We start from the raw sequence: 10,523 nt of genomic DNA, 5'->3' as shown, positions 1-10,523 counted from the left end.
CTGGATTACAATATTGTGGGACCAGGTACCATGTCACCAGGAAGTACACGTGGTTTGTATTAAGTCTGTGGTTTTTCCACTGCAATGTGACACTGTGGAATTGTCTATCAGGATCACAATATTCTGGGACTATTCCCATGTCTACGAATACTATCCTAGTTTTTATTAAAAATGCAGGTTGCTACACTGTAATGAGAGACTGAGACTCTCAAAATCTCTCGAAAATAAAGTTGTTGTTGTTGAGACTCTCTACCTGGATTACGATATTGTAAAGCTTTTCCCATGTATATGTGATATTACCCTTGGTTTTCATTAAACATGTTGGCTTCTGCACATTAACGGGATACCGTGGGACTGCTACCTGGGTCACGATATCGTGGTAGTATTCTGATGTATACGGCTATTACCCATTACATTCATTAAATTGGGGGGTTTGCCCTGCAATGGGGCACTCTGGGACTCTCTATCTGGATCCTGATAATGTCCGGCTATTCCCATGTCTATGGAATTTACACACGGTTTTCATTAAAAATTCGGGATTTTGTTCCGCAATGGGATACTGTGGGACTGTCTATCTGCGTTGTGATATTGTGGAACTATTCCCATGTATATGGGTATCACCCATGCGTGTCATTAAAATGAGAAGTTTTGCGCTGTAATGGGATACTGCGGGACTGCATATCTGGATTATGACACTGGAATCATTCCCATGCGTACGAGTATTACACATGGTTTTCATTTAAAAAGTGGATTTTTGCACTGTATGTGGATACTGTGGGACTGTCTATCTCGATTACGTTAATGTGGGACTATTCACATGTCTACAGGTATTATCCATGATTTCACTAAAAATGCTGGCTTTTGTACTGCAATGGGATACTGTGGGTCTGTCTATCCTTGGCATAGAGGTAGAAAGACCACACGAAGACTGTTTTCTCCGCCAACAAGGGAACAAGATAGATGCTTTTTTCAAGAAGTACCACCTAACTAATACCAAAGTAAGCCTGACCCCGATGGATCCCCGATTACCTCAAACAAACAGGAGAGGAAGATCTACTGCCGGATATCCAGCTCTACCGGGAGGCAGTAGGTGAACTTTTGTACCTCAGTACTACTACGCGACTCGACATCGCGTGTGCAACTGGCATCCTATGCAGGCACGTGAGCAATCCTCGTCAACGGGACTGGAGTGCTGTTAAGAAAGTTTTGCGCTACCTGAAACATACTCGAGACTTAAAGCTGACGCTGTCAGGTGAGAAAAACTTGCAACTAACAGGCTACGTCGATGCGGACTGGGCTGGCAATGTTACTGACCGCAACTCCACCAACGGCTACTACTTCCAACTTGGGAACTGCCCCGTCTCTTGGTCTTCCAGGAAGCAGACGACAGTAGCCTTGACCAGTACAGGAGCTGAATACGTCTCTGCTGCTTACGCATCGCAGGAAGTTTTGTTGCTGCGTGAACTCCTCGCAGATTTTGGACAGGTCTGCGAGAGGGCAACATACTTATTCGAGAACAACCAAGGCTGTATCAAGCTCGCCCTCAGCGAAGGCATCAATGCAAGAACGAAACACATTGACATACGCCATCATCACCTGCGTGATCTCGTTGCACGCAAGATCGTAGACTTGCAGTATTGCGATTCGAGTCGAATAACAGCCGACGCACTTACGAAGCCTCTCCCTAGACCTCGACTGGAGGCACTTAGGCAGCAAATGGGGCTCGTCATGGGTTGATTGTCGAGGGGGCTGATAGAGGAAGGCGACAAAACAAACCTGGCTTGGGCCGGTGCTTCATGCGCACCCGGTCGCACCAGCGCAATAAACTCGTTCTCGTTTTCTCGGATAGGGTCACCTTTCTCTGCGCTCCTATATTTTAACACAATATTTTTGGACTATTCCCACGTCTACAGCTATTACCCGTGATTTTAATAAGGAATTCGGGTTTTTGCCATATAGTGGGATACTTTGGGACTGTGTATCTCGATTATGACATTGTGGGGCTATTCCCATGCGTATTCCGACATTGCGTAGCATATGGCAGAAACCACTACAGATAGATTGGAAATGCTGTAATGCAGCAAGACTTGTATACGTTGGTTCCGGCGCAATATCATCGGGCGCGGCCATGACGCACCCACAGTGCTGTAATGGCGACCGGGTGACGTCAGGCAAAATAGCTCCTCTCGAGGGAACTGCGGTATTGGTTGCGGCGTATATCAGTGGGCGCGGCTATGACGCCCCTACACTGCCGTAATGGTTGCAGCGCATATAACTGGGCGCGGTCATGACAGAAACTTCGTCCCAGAAACAGCGGCAACATTGCAACCTGAATGGAAATAAACCAAGGTCGAACGAAGGAAGTGTTCTGTATTCGCCAATGACCGCTGGACGATTAAAAAAAAAGACACAACAAGCTGTTAAACATAATGGGTCATCAACTGCAAAAACGAGTTCACTTCAAATTACGTTACACGCTATGTTAATTTCGTAGTTGCTATCTTAATTCAAAACTTTAATTCCGTTACGAAGCTACAATCAAAATTGTACCGGAATTTTTCCTGCTTAATATAATAATACATATACGGTATACACGGTATGAATTATGGTTCAAGTACAACGATGACCAGCTCCCGTGGCATAGTGGTTAGGATGACCGCTTTCAACGTCGAGACTCGGAGGTGACACGCCTGTCACCGGCTGTGCTGTCGGAGGTTCCCCCTGAGTTTTCCGAAGACTTTCCAGACGAATGTCGGCACAGTTCCCCCTGAAGTCGGCCCAGGACGAATACGAACCCCCCTGTCACCCACTACTTCCTTCTGTCCTCCCTTCATCCGTTCATGTCTGTACGCCGCTCATAGCCACAGTTGCTTCGCGGCGCTAACCCGGAATTTTAATAAAATGTACAACGGTATTTAGAAAATCAGATTCAGCAATGAAAAGGCTTGCGCTTTGAAGTTGGTGCTGTCCTCCAGAAATCACATATCATACCGTAATTCTAACTATGACTGAACGTGAACGTAGGCACATTCGTACCCACATCGGAAAAACGTCGCGCACAGAAGTACACCCGCACCCACCTCGTGATTCGGACACAACGGCGATGTCCGTAGGTGGTGCCGTAGGTGGTGATGAGCATGAGAATGAAGTTGACGGAGCTCCACATTAGGTATGTAAAGTAAGTGCACTCCACCTGGCAATCGAGTCGCGCGCGGTTCGATTGGCGCGACTGCCGGGCTTTTTCGACGAGTGCCCTATGTCGCCGTCATCGGTAGCCCAGTCGGTCGCGTGTTGGCTTGTTGAGCTCGAGATCGCGAATTCGATCCCAGCCGAGGACGGCAGCAATGTGGGGGAGGTAAACGCTGCTTGCAGCGACGTAAGTAGGAGATTACTGGCGCACGTCAAAAGAACCTCAGGTGGTCGAAATTATCGGCAGTCCTACTTTGCGGCACGTGCAACATGTCGCCACACTGGGCAGACAAACTTTACGTGTAACACGGTGACATTATTATTGCCGTATTTCAATTGTTAGTACCACATGTTGGGCCAAGTTTTGAATGGGAAGTAAAGTTTTATTTACCGACTAGTAACTTTGCACAGAAACATCAGCTTCATGCACTGACAGCCAGCTGATGTGTGCTGTGCTTATGTCTCAAATATCACGCACTGGATGAAACAGCGTCAGCACATATCACAGAAATTGAGACACAGACAACCAAGCGTCGTGTACAACCATGCACAAACTACACCAATGCTGCGTCTTAGTTAACCCAATTTCATCGCTTGCGTGAGTGCGTCACAAATCACTACTCATAATTTAATGGTGGAGAACGCCACACAAAAACGAGCCTCTTTTGTGTATCGTGCTCATTTATCACTTGTTGTCTTGCTTGGCATCTTAGTAATTTGGTAACTCACTATCGGCTCCACAAAAAAAAAAGCCTTCAACCTTCAACATTTTAATCACTTCTGTTTGGGAAAAACAATATCTGCTAGACTGCATCTCGTGAGATACACACACGCCTCGCATGGAGCGTTTTCCTGAGAAGATGGCGCCTTCTCGAACGTCGCCTGCCACTGGCTGAAAAGAAATGCATGTGAGGAGGCGTCGCAGTTTCGTTTTCATGTCTTTGGTTCCCGTGTCCTAAGTCAGTTCGCTTTTTGAGTATAGACCTGTTTCTGCGCGCCAGGTAGCACGAGTGAGCAGCAACTTCAGTGCACCAAAATATGCAATGCGCTGTAGTTTAGCAGACGACGTTGCATTTTCAAATACATGATCTCGAGTTGTTCGCGCTTGGCAAGATGCACCGCATTTTCTGTGGATTTCCTACAGGTTTTGTAGCTCTCGTTGCCGCATACCGCTTGAAACACCACGCAGAATCTGCTGATGAAACTCCCTACTGTTTAGCTCCATGGCCGCTTGGTCCCGAAATGGCGCTGTGCAGACATTGCTGCAACAGCCCTATGTATCTTAGGTTTCGAGCAGGGTTTCTGTCTGTACGAAATGTGAGTGTCCGTTTCATGTATACAGCATGACCTTGGTGGTGGTGGTGGTGGTGGTGATGTTGAAAGGGCTTGCCGTAGCATGACCTTGGAACCCGCCGTGTCATTCCATGCCAGACCAATGAGCTATGCGCCACTGTTTTCAAGAGGAAGAAGAAGATGATTGCACTTCCTGGACGTAGTGCAGCCAATCTGCATTAAGCTGTTCGTTATCGTCCCTAGATTCGTTGCATACATTCTTGATGCTGAAACCCGTGAAGCGCAGCCTCCTCATTGGCTCATTGGTTCTGTTTTTGTGCTTTTTGTGGTTCATTCATATGCGGTGTGCCTTTCAGGCAACTTGCGTGTCTGTATGCAGTTTCTACGCCATCTTCAAGCTTTCACGCAGAGGTATTCCTCTGGGGTCAATGAGTGCTTTCCACTTTTTGTTTAATTGCCTTGAAACATATAACATAACGATCTGACGCATAACGTTGTCTTCGGACTGTGTGCACCCCACGACTCTTGCACCACCCTGAACTTCTCCGCGGAATTCTAGCCAGGAAGAGTAATTAGATGCTTGTGCCCTTAGCACAGAGACGGGTAAGGTTGACGAATTTTCAGTTATGAGTAGCAACAAATTAGTTCAGTTAGTCGACAAAAAGCTAGTTCGTTCACAAAGTATCAAAAGATAGTTGAACCCTCTGCACAGACATAGTATCCACTTCTGTTACCATTATCAGCACTTGTATTTGTACTTCGTTCTTTATTCGCCGTTGTCAGCCATTCATAGTGCGTCAGAATTAAAACTTGCTTTCTCTCGCACTCGCAACAGATGGACAGTATCAGGCAACGGATAACCCTCTGGAGACACATCATACCTCGTAGGCCTCAGCGAGCTCTCTTATGGCCCAGCCTTCCTTCTCACATCCGCAGGACTAATATGCAGTACACTTAACATCAACAGTACGCTCAGTTTAGACTTATTGTATTCGTGTCCTAGCCCTCTTATTCAGCAGACGAGTCACTTTATCATCTACTGCAATGCGATTTTCACTGCTTGTCCAAACCTGCCCAAAAATATGTTTTCCACTTTGCGCTTCGTTGATGATCTAGTCATCCTATGTTACTCTGGTATATGTTTTGTGTGCTTGTCGTGCTAGTCCTAAGTGCTATTGGCATATTAACTTTCTTAAATATTGCTATTTGGACAACGACTCCTCCCGTTTAACTTTGGTCTGATTTGTTGTGAACTGAATGCCTGCAATAAAGCACATTTATTTCACAGAACCTGCTATTTTATTCTACCATCCGCCATTATCTACAGCTGTCTTAATGATATCAGTTTCCAAATTAGACAAGCCAAACACTGCAATTCCTCTAATCTTTGCGATCTAATTGCATGTAAACTATGCAACATGCTATACATCGGCGAGACATGCATCGCCATTCGTGAAAAATTGTATGGTCATGAATCACACATTGTTCATAATCGCCCGACCTAATATCTATACATTTCAACCTACCGGGACATGGCGTAACCCCTCATTTATCTAATACCATCTTAGAATGCACACTGCAAAAAATAGTCGTGAAAAATACTGGCATATCGCCGCGAAAATAACAGGCGCGAACCCGTTGTTTCAAATCACACGCGTTTCCTGTTATTTCGCGGGGGAGGAGGAATCCGGGCATGCGCACTGGATCTGCATGGCCGTCTGAGCAACCGACACTCGTGCGAGGAACGCAAGTGTGCCTCGACTGTCAAAACCGTTAAACTCAAAGGTGTGCCTCCCCTCGCGGGCTTTCGCAAGAAGATTTTGAAGGTATGTGAACTCTTATTATGCCCTTTATGCTGTCAGCTTTTTAGAATAAAGGGGAACATGCGCCTCTGTTGTGTGTTACCAAATACGTTGTGAATTGCGCCTTCTTCAAGGGAACGCTGTCACCTTCCGCTGTATTCTCACTTATCACACTGTCCATGTCGTAGCCATGAATGTTCTTCAAACTTCCCTCTTAAACCACTAAAATGAGCAATGTGTAACTTTCTGGAGCTGGATGGGTGTGCGTTCACCCGCGTGGACATTTGAAATGAGCCGGGGTTCACCAACGCCGGCTAACGAAATTGAACGCTCAACCGAGATTGAGGACCCTTACACCTTTTTATTAATTCGGGACGCAAGATTTATTTTAGAAATTCTCGACAGTGCTGTCGAAAGAGAGTTGAGTCGCAATTCCAAGTCGAGGGACCCTTGATCTCGTTTAACCGACATTGATCGAATTAGGCCATTGTGTACGCCCGTCGTTCATATATTTTTTAAGTGTTTATGAGGCAAATATCAATGCTCTGTACAGAATGCATGAAACAAACATGTGGATAAAACAGTAGCAGAAATGTTGGTAAAAGCGTTGGCGAGACGTATTTTCCCATGTCCCGAATACGCTACAGCATCTTCGTTGTTAGCACCAAAAGCGTTCGACGACAACGCCTGATATGAACAGGGGTATCGATTAACGGCAGTGCACTGATGGCACACCAACAAGAAGAGCCCGCTTTGATTGGGAATAGAGATTGCGCGTCTCTCAGTTCAACGAAAATCTGGCGAAGGGTACGCGATAATGTTGTGACAAGTTTCGTTTGTATGATTGCGCGGCGTTTGCATGATGAAGTGATAGTGAAGGAGCACCATACTTTTTCTGCTACACAGCTTTTACTCTGACGCAGACAACACCTGTTCCTTTTCAGGCATCTTCTTGTATACGCCATTTTTAATACTTTTGTGGACTTATCTCTTTCTCTAATTTATTACCAAACAGGGTCTGGCCATATATTCAGACAAGAAAAAAGCAGCAAACGAGTATGTACTCTCCTGTGAGTGCAAAGTATACCTTTATGACTATCAAAGGCACTTCCAAATACATTCATCTATACATAACATATCTGTGTCATGTACCCAAGGAGACTGGAATGGAAGCCGCAAACAAGAAAGTTGCCGCAGCCCCCGTGATAAAAATGGCTGCCCAGGACAACATATCTTTGTGTTGAAGTCGGTCTGCGCTTATGTTAATGAAGACTATGAGGTCTGCACTTCGTTCCACACTCTAAGTTCTCATGCACCGCCGCGATTCTGAGAGTTCTGTGATAATATGATCATTGACACATTTCTTGGTGTCACGCATGAAAAAGAAAATATCAAAGATCAGAGTTGCATGATTGACATCTGAAGGTTGTGTCAGTGCAGGGTGTATGAACTTTAATTGAGACAAGCAGTTCTAGAGGCACCAACTAGGCAATCACAGGTGATTTTCTCCATTGTCTCTGTTTCCTGTTTCAGTGATACAGCAAAGTGCAGACAAAACTTTTGTAAGAAGTAACTAGTGCACAGTGCTTTTGCATGTTTATGTTATCTATGATATCTTTAGTTTCTGTTTAATGTTGCATATTCCCTTGTGTCTGATGACTATTTTATGACTGTTCAATTGCTTGCATTACTGAGTTCGGTATACAATCTTTCTTTAGCACAGAACTGGGCTAACAGCTGTGGAGTGTGCACCCCAACGCCACGCCTCTGCTATTGGTGTGAGTGCTTCCATTTCCTGGAAGTCTTCTTTGCGCCTTGCAGTGGTCATTTCTTCTTCTTTCTACATATTTCTGTTTTGTGCAATGAAACTGAAAGAAAGTGTGCTCTCAAGAAACAAAATTATGTGCTGCAGCTCCAACATGGGCTCTCAAAGCATTTGCAGCCACTGCAATGAATTTATAGTACATCCCTCTCTCATATGGTCATCACTGCTACACATCTCAGGCATTGTTATTCCGTTGGACAACGACAAAATGCTAACTGCAAGCAGTGTGGAGAAAGCATTGGCGCTTCAGCACGGAGTGTATTTCAACTACGATGTGCAGTACCTGCTACAAACGTTTCTTATGTTAGAGTTCATGCTATGGTATGCGTTCTCATGTATTATGGTAAAGCCGGTAGAGACGCCGGACACTTTGACATTTCGCTTAGTAAAACAACGCCGCATTGCAACACACGCAAAATGAACACATACTCATAACCCGGGATCCCTCCGCTATAACTGCAAAATATGAAGCGAAATTGTGGATTAGAAACTGAAGCAGTTAACTTTTATTACAACCACCCGTGATGCGCCATCTCTACCGAGTTGGCAGGGAGAGATGCCCGCGTACAAAATACCCTCTTTTTCACGGCTTTTCCCGTCGTGCTTGCCTCCCACACTCATTGCATAGCTTCCCGTACAATGTGCAGTCCTCGTGAAACCAGCTGTAACACAGTGTGAACTTTATCCAGTCCGATTTTGATGTTGTAAGTAAGTAGTTCTCCCAGCACTCGAGGCATTTATTGCTGTCGTCCTCCGAGGAATCCATCGCGGTTGGCTTTACCTTTCTCGGTAATGTTTACTTCTTCGAGCTGGTCTTTCGTGTCTGTTTCTTGGGAAGCACCTTCTGACGTCGTTCCTTTTCCCCTTCGTGTGCTTTATTCATTTTTTTTTACGGGCACGCGGAGGATAGCCAGCCGACTGTAAGCGTCTTATGTGTGCCACCAGTCTCCCATCATTTTCCTGCCCCAGAACCCGGTAAGGTCCTAGAGCTCCTTTCTTTGGGTTACCGCTCTTTATTCTTTGCCACAGAGTCCTCTCCAGAATGCCGTAATTTGCAGCAGCTGCACGGATGTTGACTTTCCCGTTTTTAACATCTTGTACGTCGTCTTTAAGAGACGCCTCGCCCCAGGTCCCCCGAACTCTTCTACTACTTCCTCTTGTACATCGAACCCATTCCCTGTCACAGGAGAAGGAACAGCAACTCAGCGGAACGTTTCTAGCTCTATTAGCCCCATTTTAGGCGCAGGGCATCTCTCCCTCCAAAAAAGCGGCCATCTCTCCCGTTTCCGCGGTAGAGGTGCCCCATGCGTCCTCCCCCTCTACAATTACTATTTTTCTTTCAAAGATCCATCGCTATTCATATGTGTCCCCAGTACCTCAGAGAATAAATTTCCATCAAAACAAGCATTGTTTAGTTGCGCTAGGTAAAGGAGAAGTGAGTACCTGAAAAATATTGAGCGTCTTCGAGAAGATCCAAAAACTTTCCGACGCTCGTACGTGCAGATATCCAAGACGGGCGCAAAACCTTTCACAGCGAAATGTGGACGCACCAGCGAGGCTCACTCTCCTGAGCTCGTAGCGCCATCCACGCAAAAGTTTTGAAATTAGAGGGAAAAAAAGACGTCTCTACCCACGGGGCATCTCTACCCGCTTTACCCTACACTCATCGTATCATAAATCATTACCACGTAGTCGACAACTACTCCGCTGTATTCATGCCTGTATTGTTCATAGTTACCCTGGGGTGACAATAAGTTTCACAGCCATGTGTTTCAAATGATTCTTGTTTCTGTCTTTCTATTCCTTGGTTTCACAGATGCTGAAAAGCCTGTTGCCGCTCTAGGCAACGTGGCGTTATTGGGTAAGTGGGTTATCATACATTCACTTGTGGACAGCTAGTTTTGCAAATTTTATTGTGCCAGTTTCGGCGGCAGAAGAAAATTAGCAGCCTTATTTAATTCATGAACAATGGCCAAACTGCCCATGAAGCTGGGAAGGCATTCCAGCACATGACATGGTACAGCATTTTTTCATTACTAGGATTGCTGAAAAATGCCATCCTTTTTATTTCACAGATTTTTTTCGACACATCAGCATTGAAAGATGAACAAGGCACCCCCAACGCTAAACAAGATTAAGTGGCATTCCTTTTCACTTTCTATCACTCCTCTGCAAACTGGATTAAAGTTGAAAGGTAGGTATCCCCTTTATCCCTTTCTTAGTCTGCAATTTGGTTGTGATTATTTCTACTTGGTCCACGTTTCCCAAAATTTCATACTCTTAAAGGAGTACAGAGGGCCATCCAAAAAAAAATTCAGATTAAGACTTCGATGATAGCGTGTGTGTGATTTTACCGAATAGCGCGAATGGTTCCGATATGAGTAATTTCTTTCCCAGAAAAAAACTCGCATAAA

General features: G+C 45.3%; 1 long non-coding RNA gene across 1 annotated transcript; it reads left to right on the top strand.

Annotated features, from left to right (window-relative positions):
- The first annotated feature begins 7,941 nt into the window (after positions 1-7,941).
- On the top strand, positions 7,942-10,283 carry LOC135374391 (uncharacterized). The gene is made up of 3 exons (XR_010416878.1): positions 7,942-8,062; positions 9,926-9,970; positions 10,185-10,283. It is a non-coding gene; the product is annotated as an uncharacterized LOC135374391 (long non-coding RNA).
- Positions 10,284-10,523: the final 240 nt, after the last annotated feature.

Source organism: Ornithodoros turicata, chromosome 1, assembly GCF_037126465.1.
Source record: "Ornithodoros turicata isolate Travis chromosome 1, ASM3712646v1, whole genome shotgun sequence".
NCBI classification, from domain to species: domain Eukaryota; kingdom Metazoa; phylum Arthropoda; class Arachnida; order Ixodida; family Argasidae; genus Ornithodoros; species Ornithodoros turicata.
Note: the sequence above shows the minus strand (reverse complement) of the source record. Positions and strands in the feature narration are given on the sequence as shown.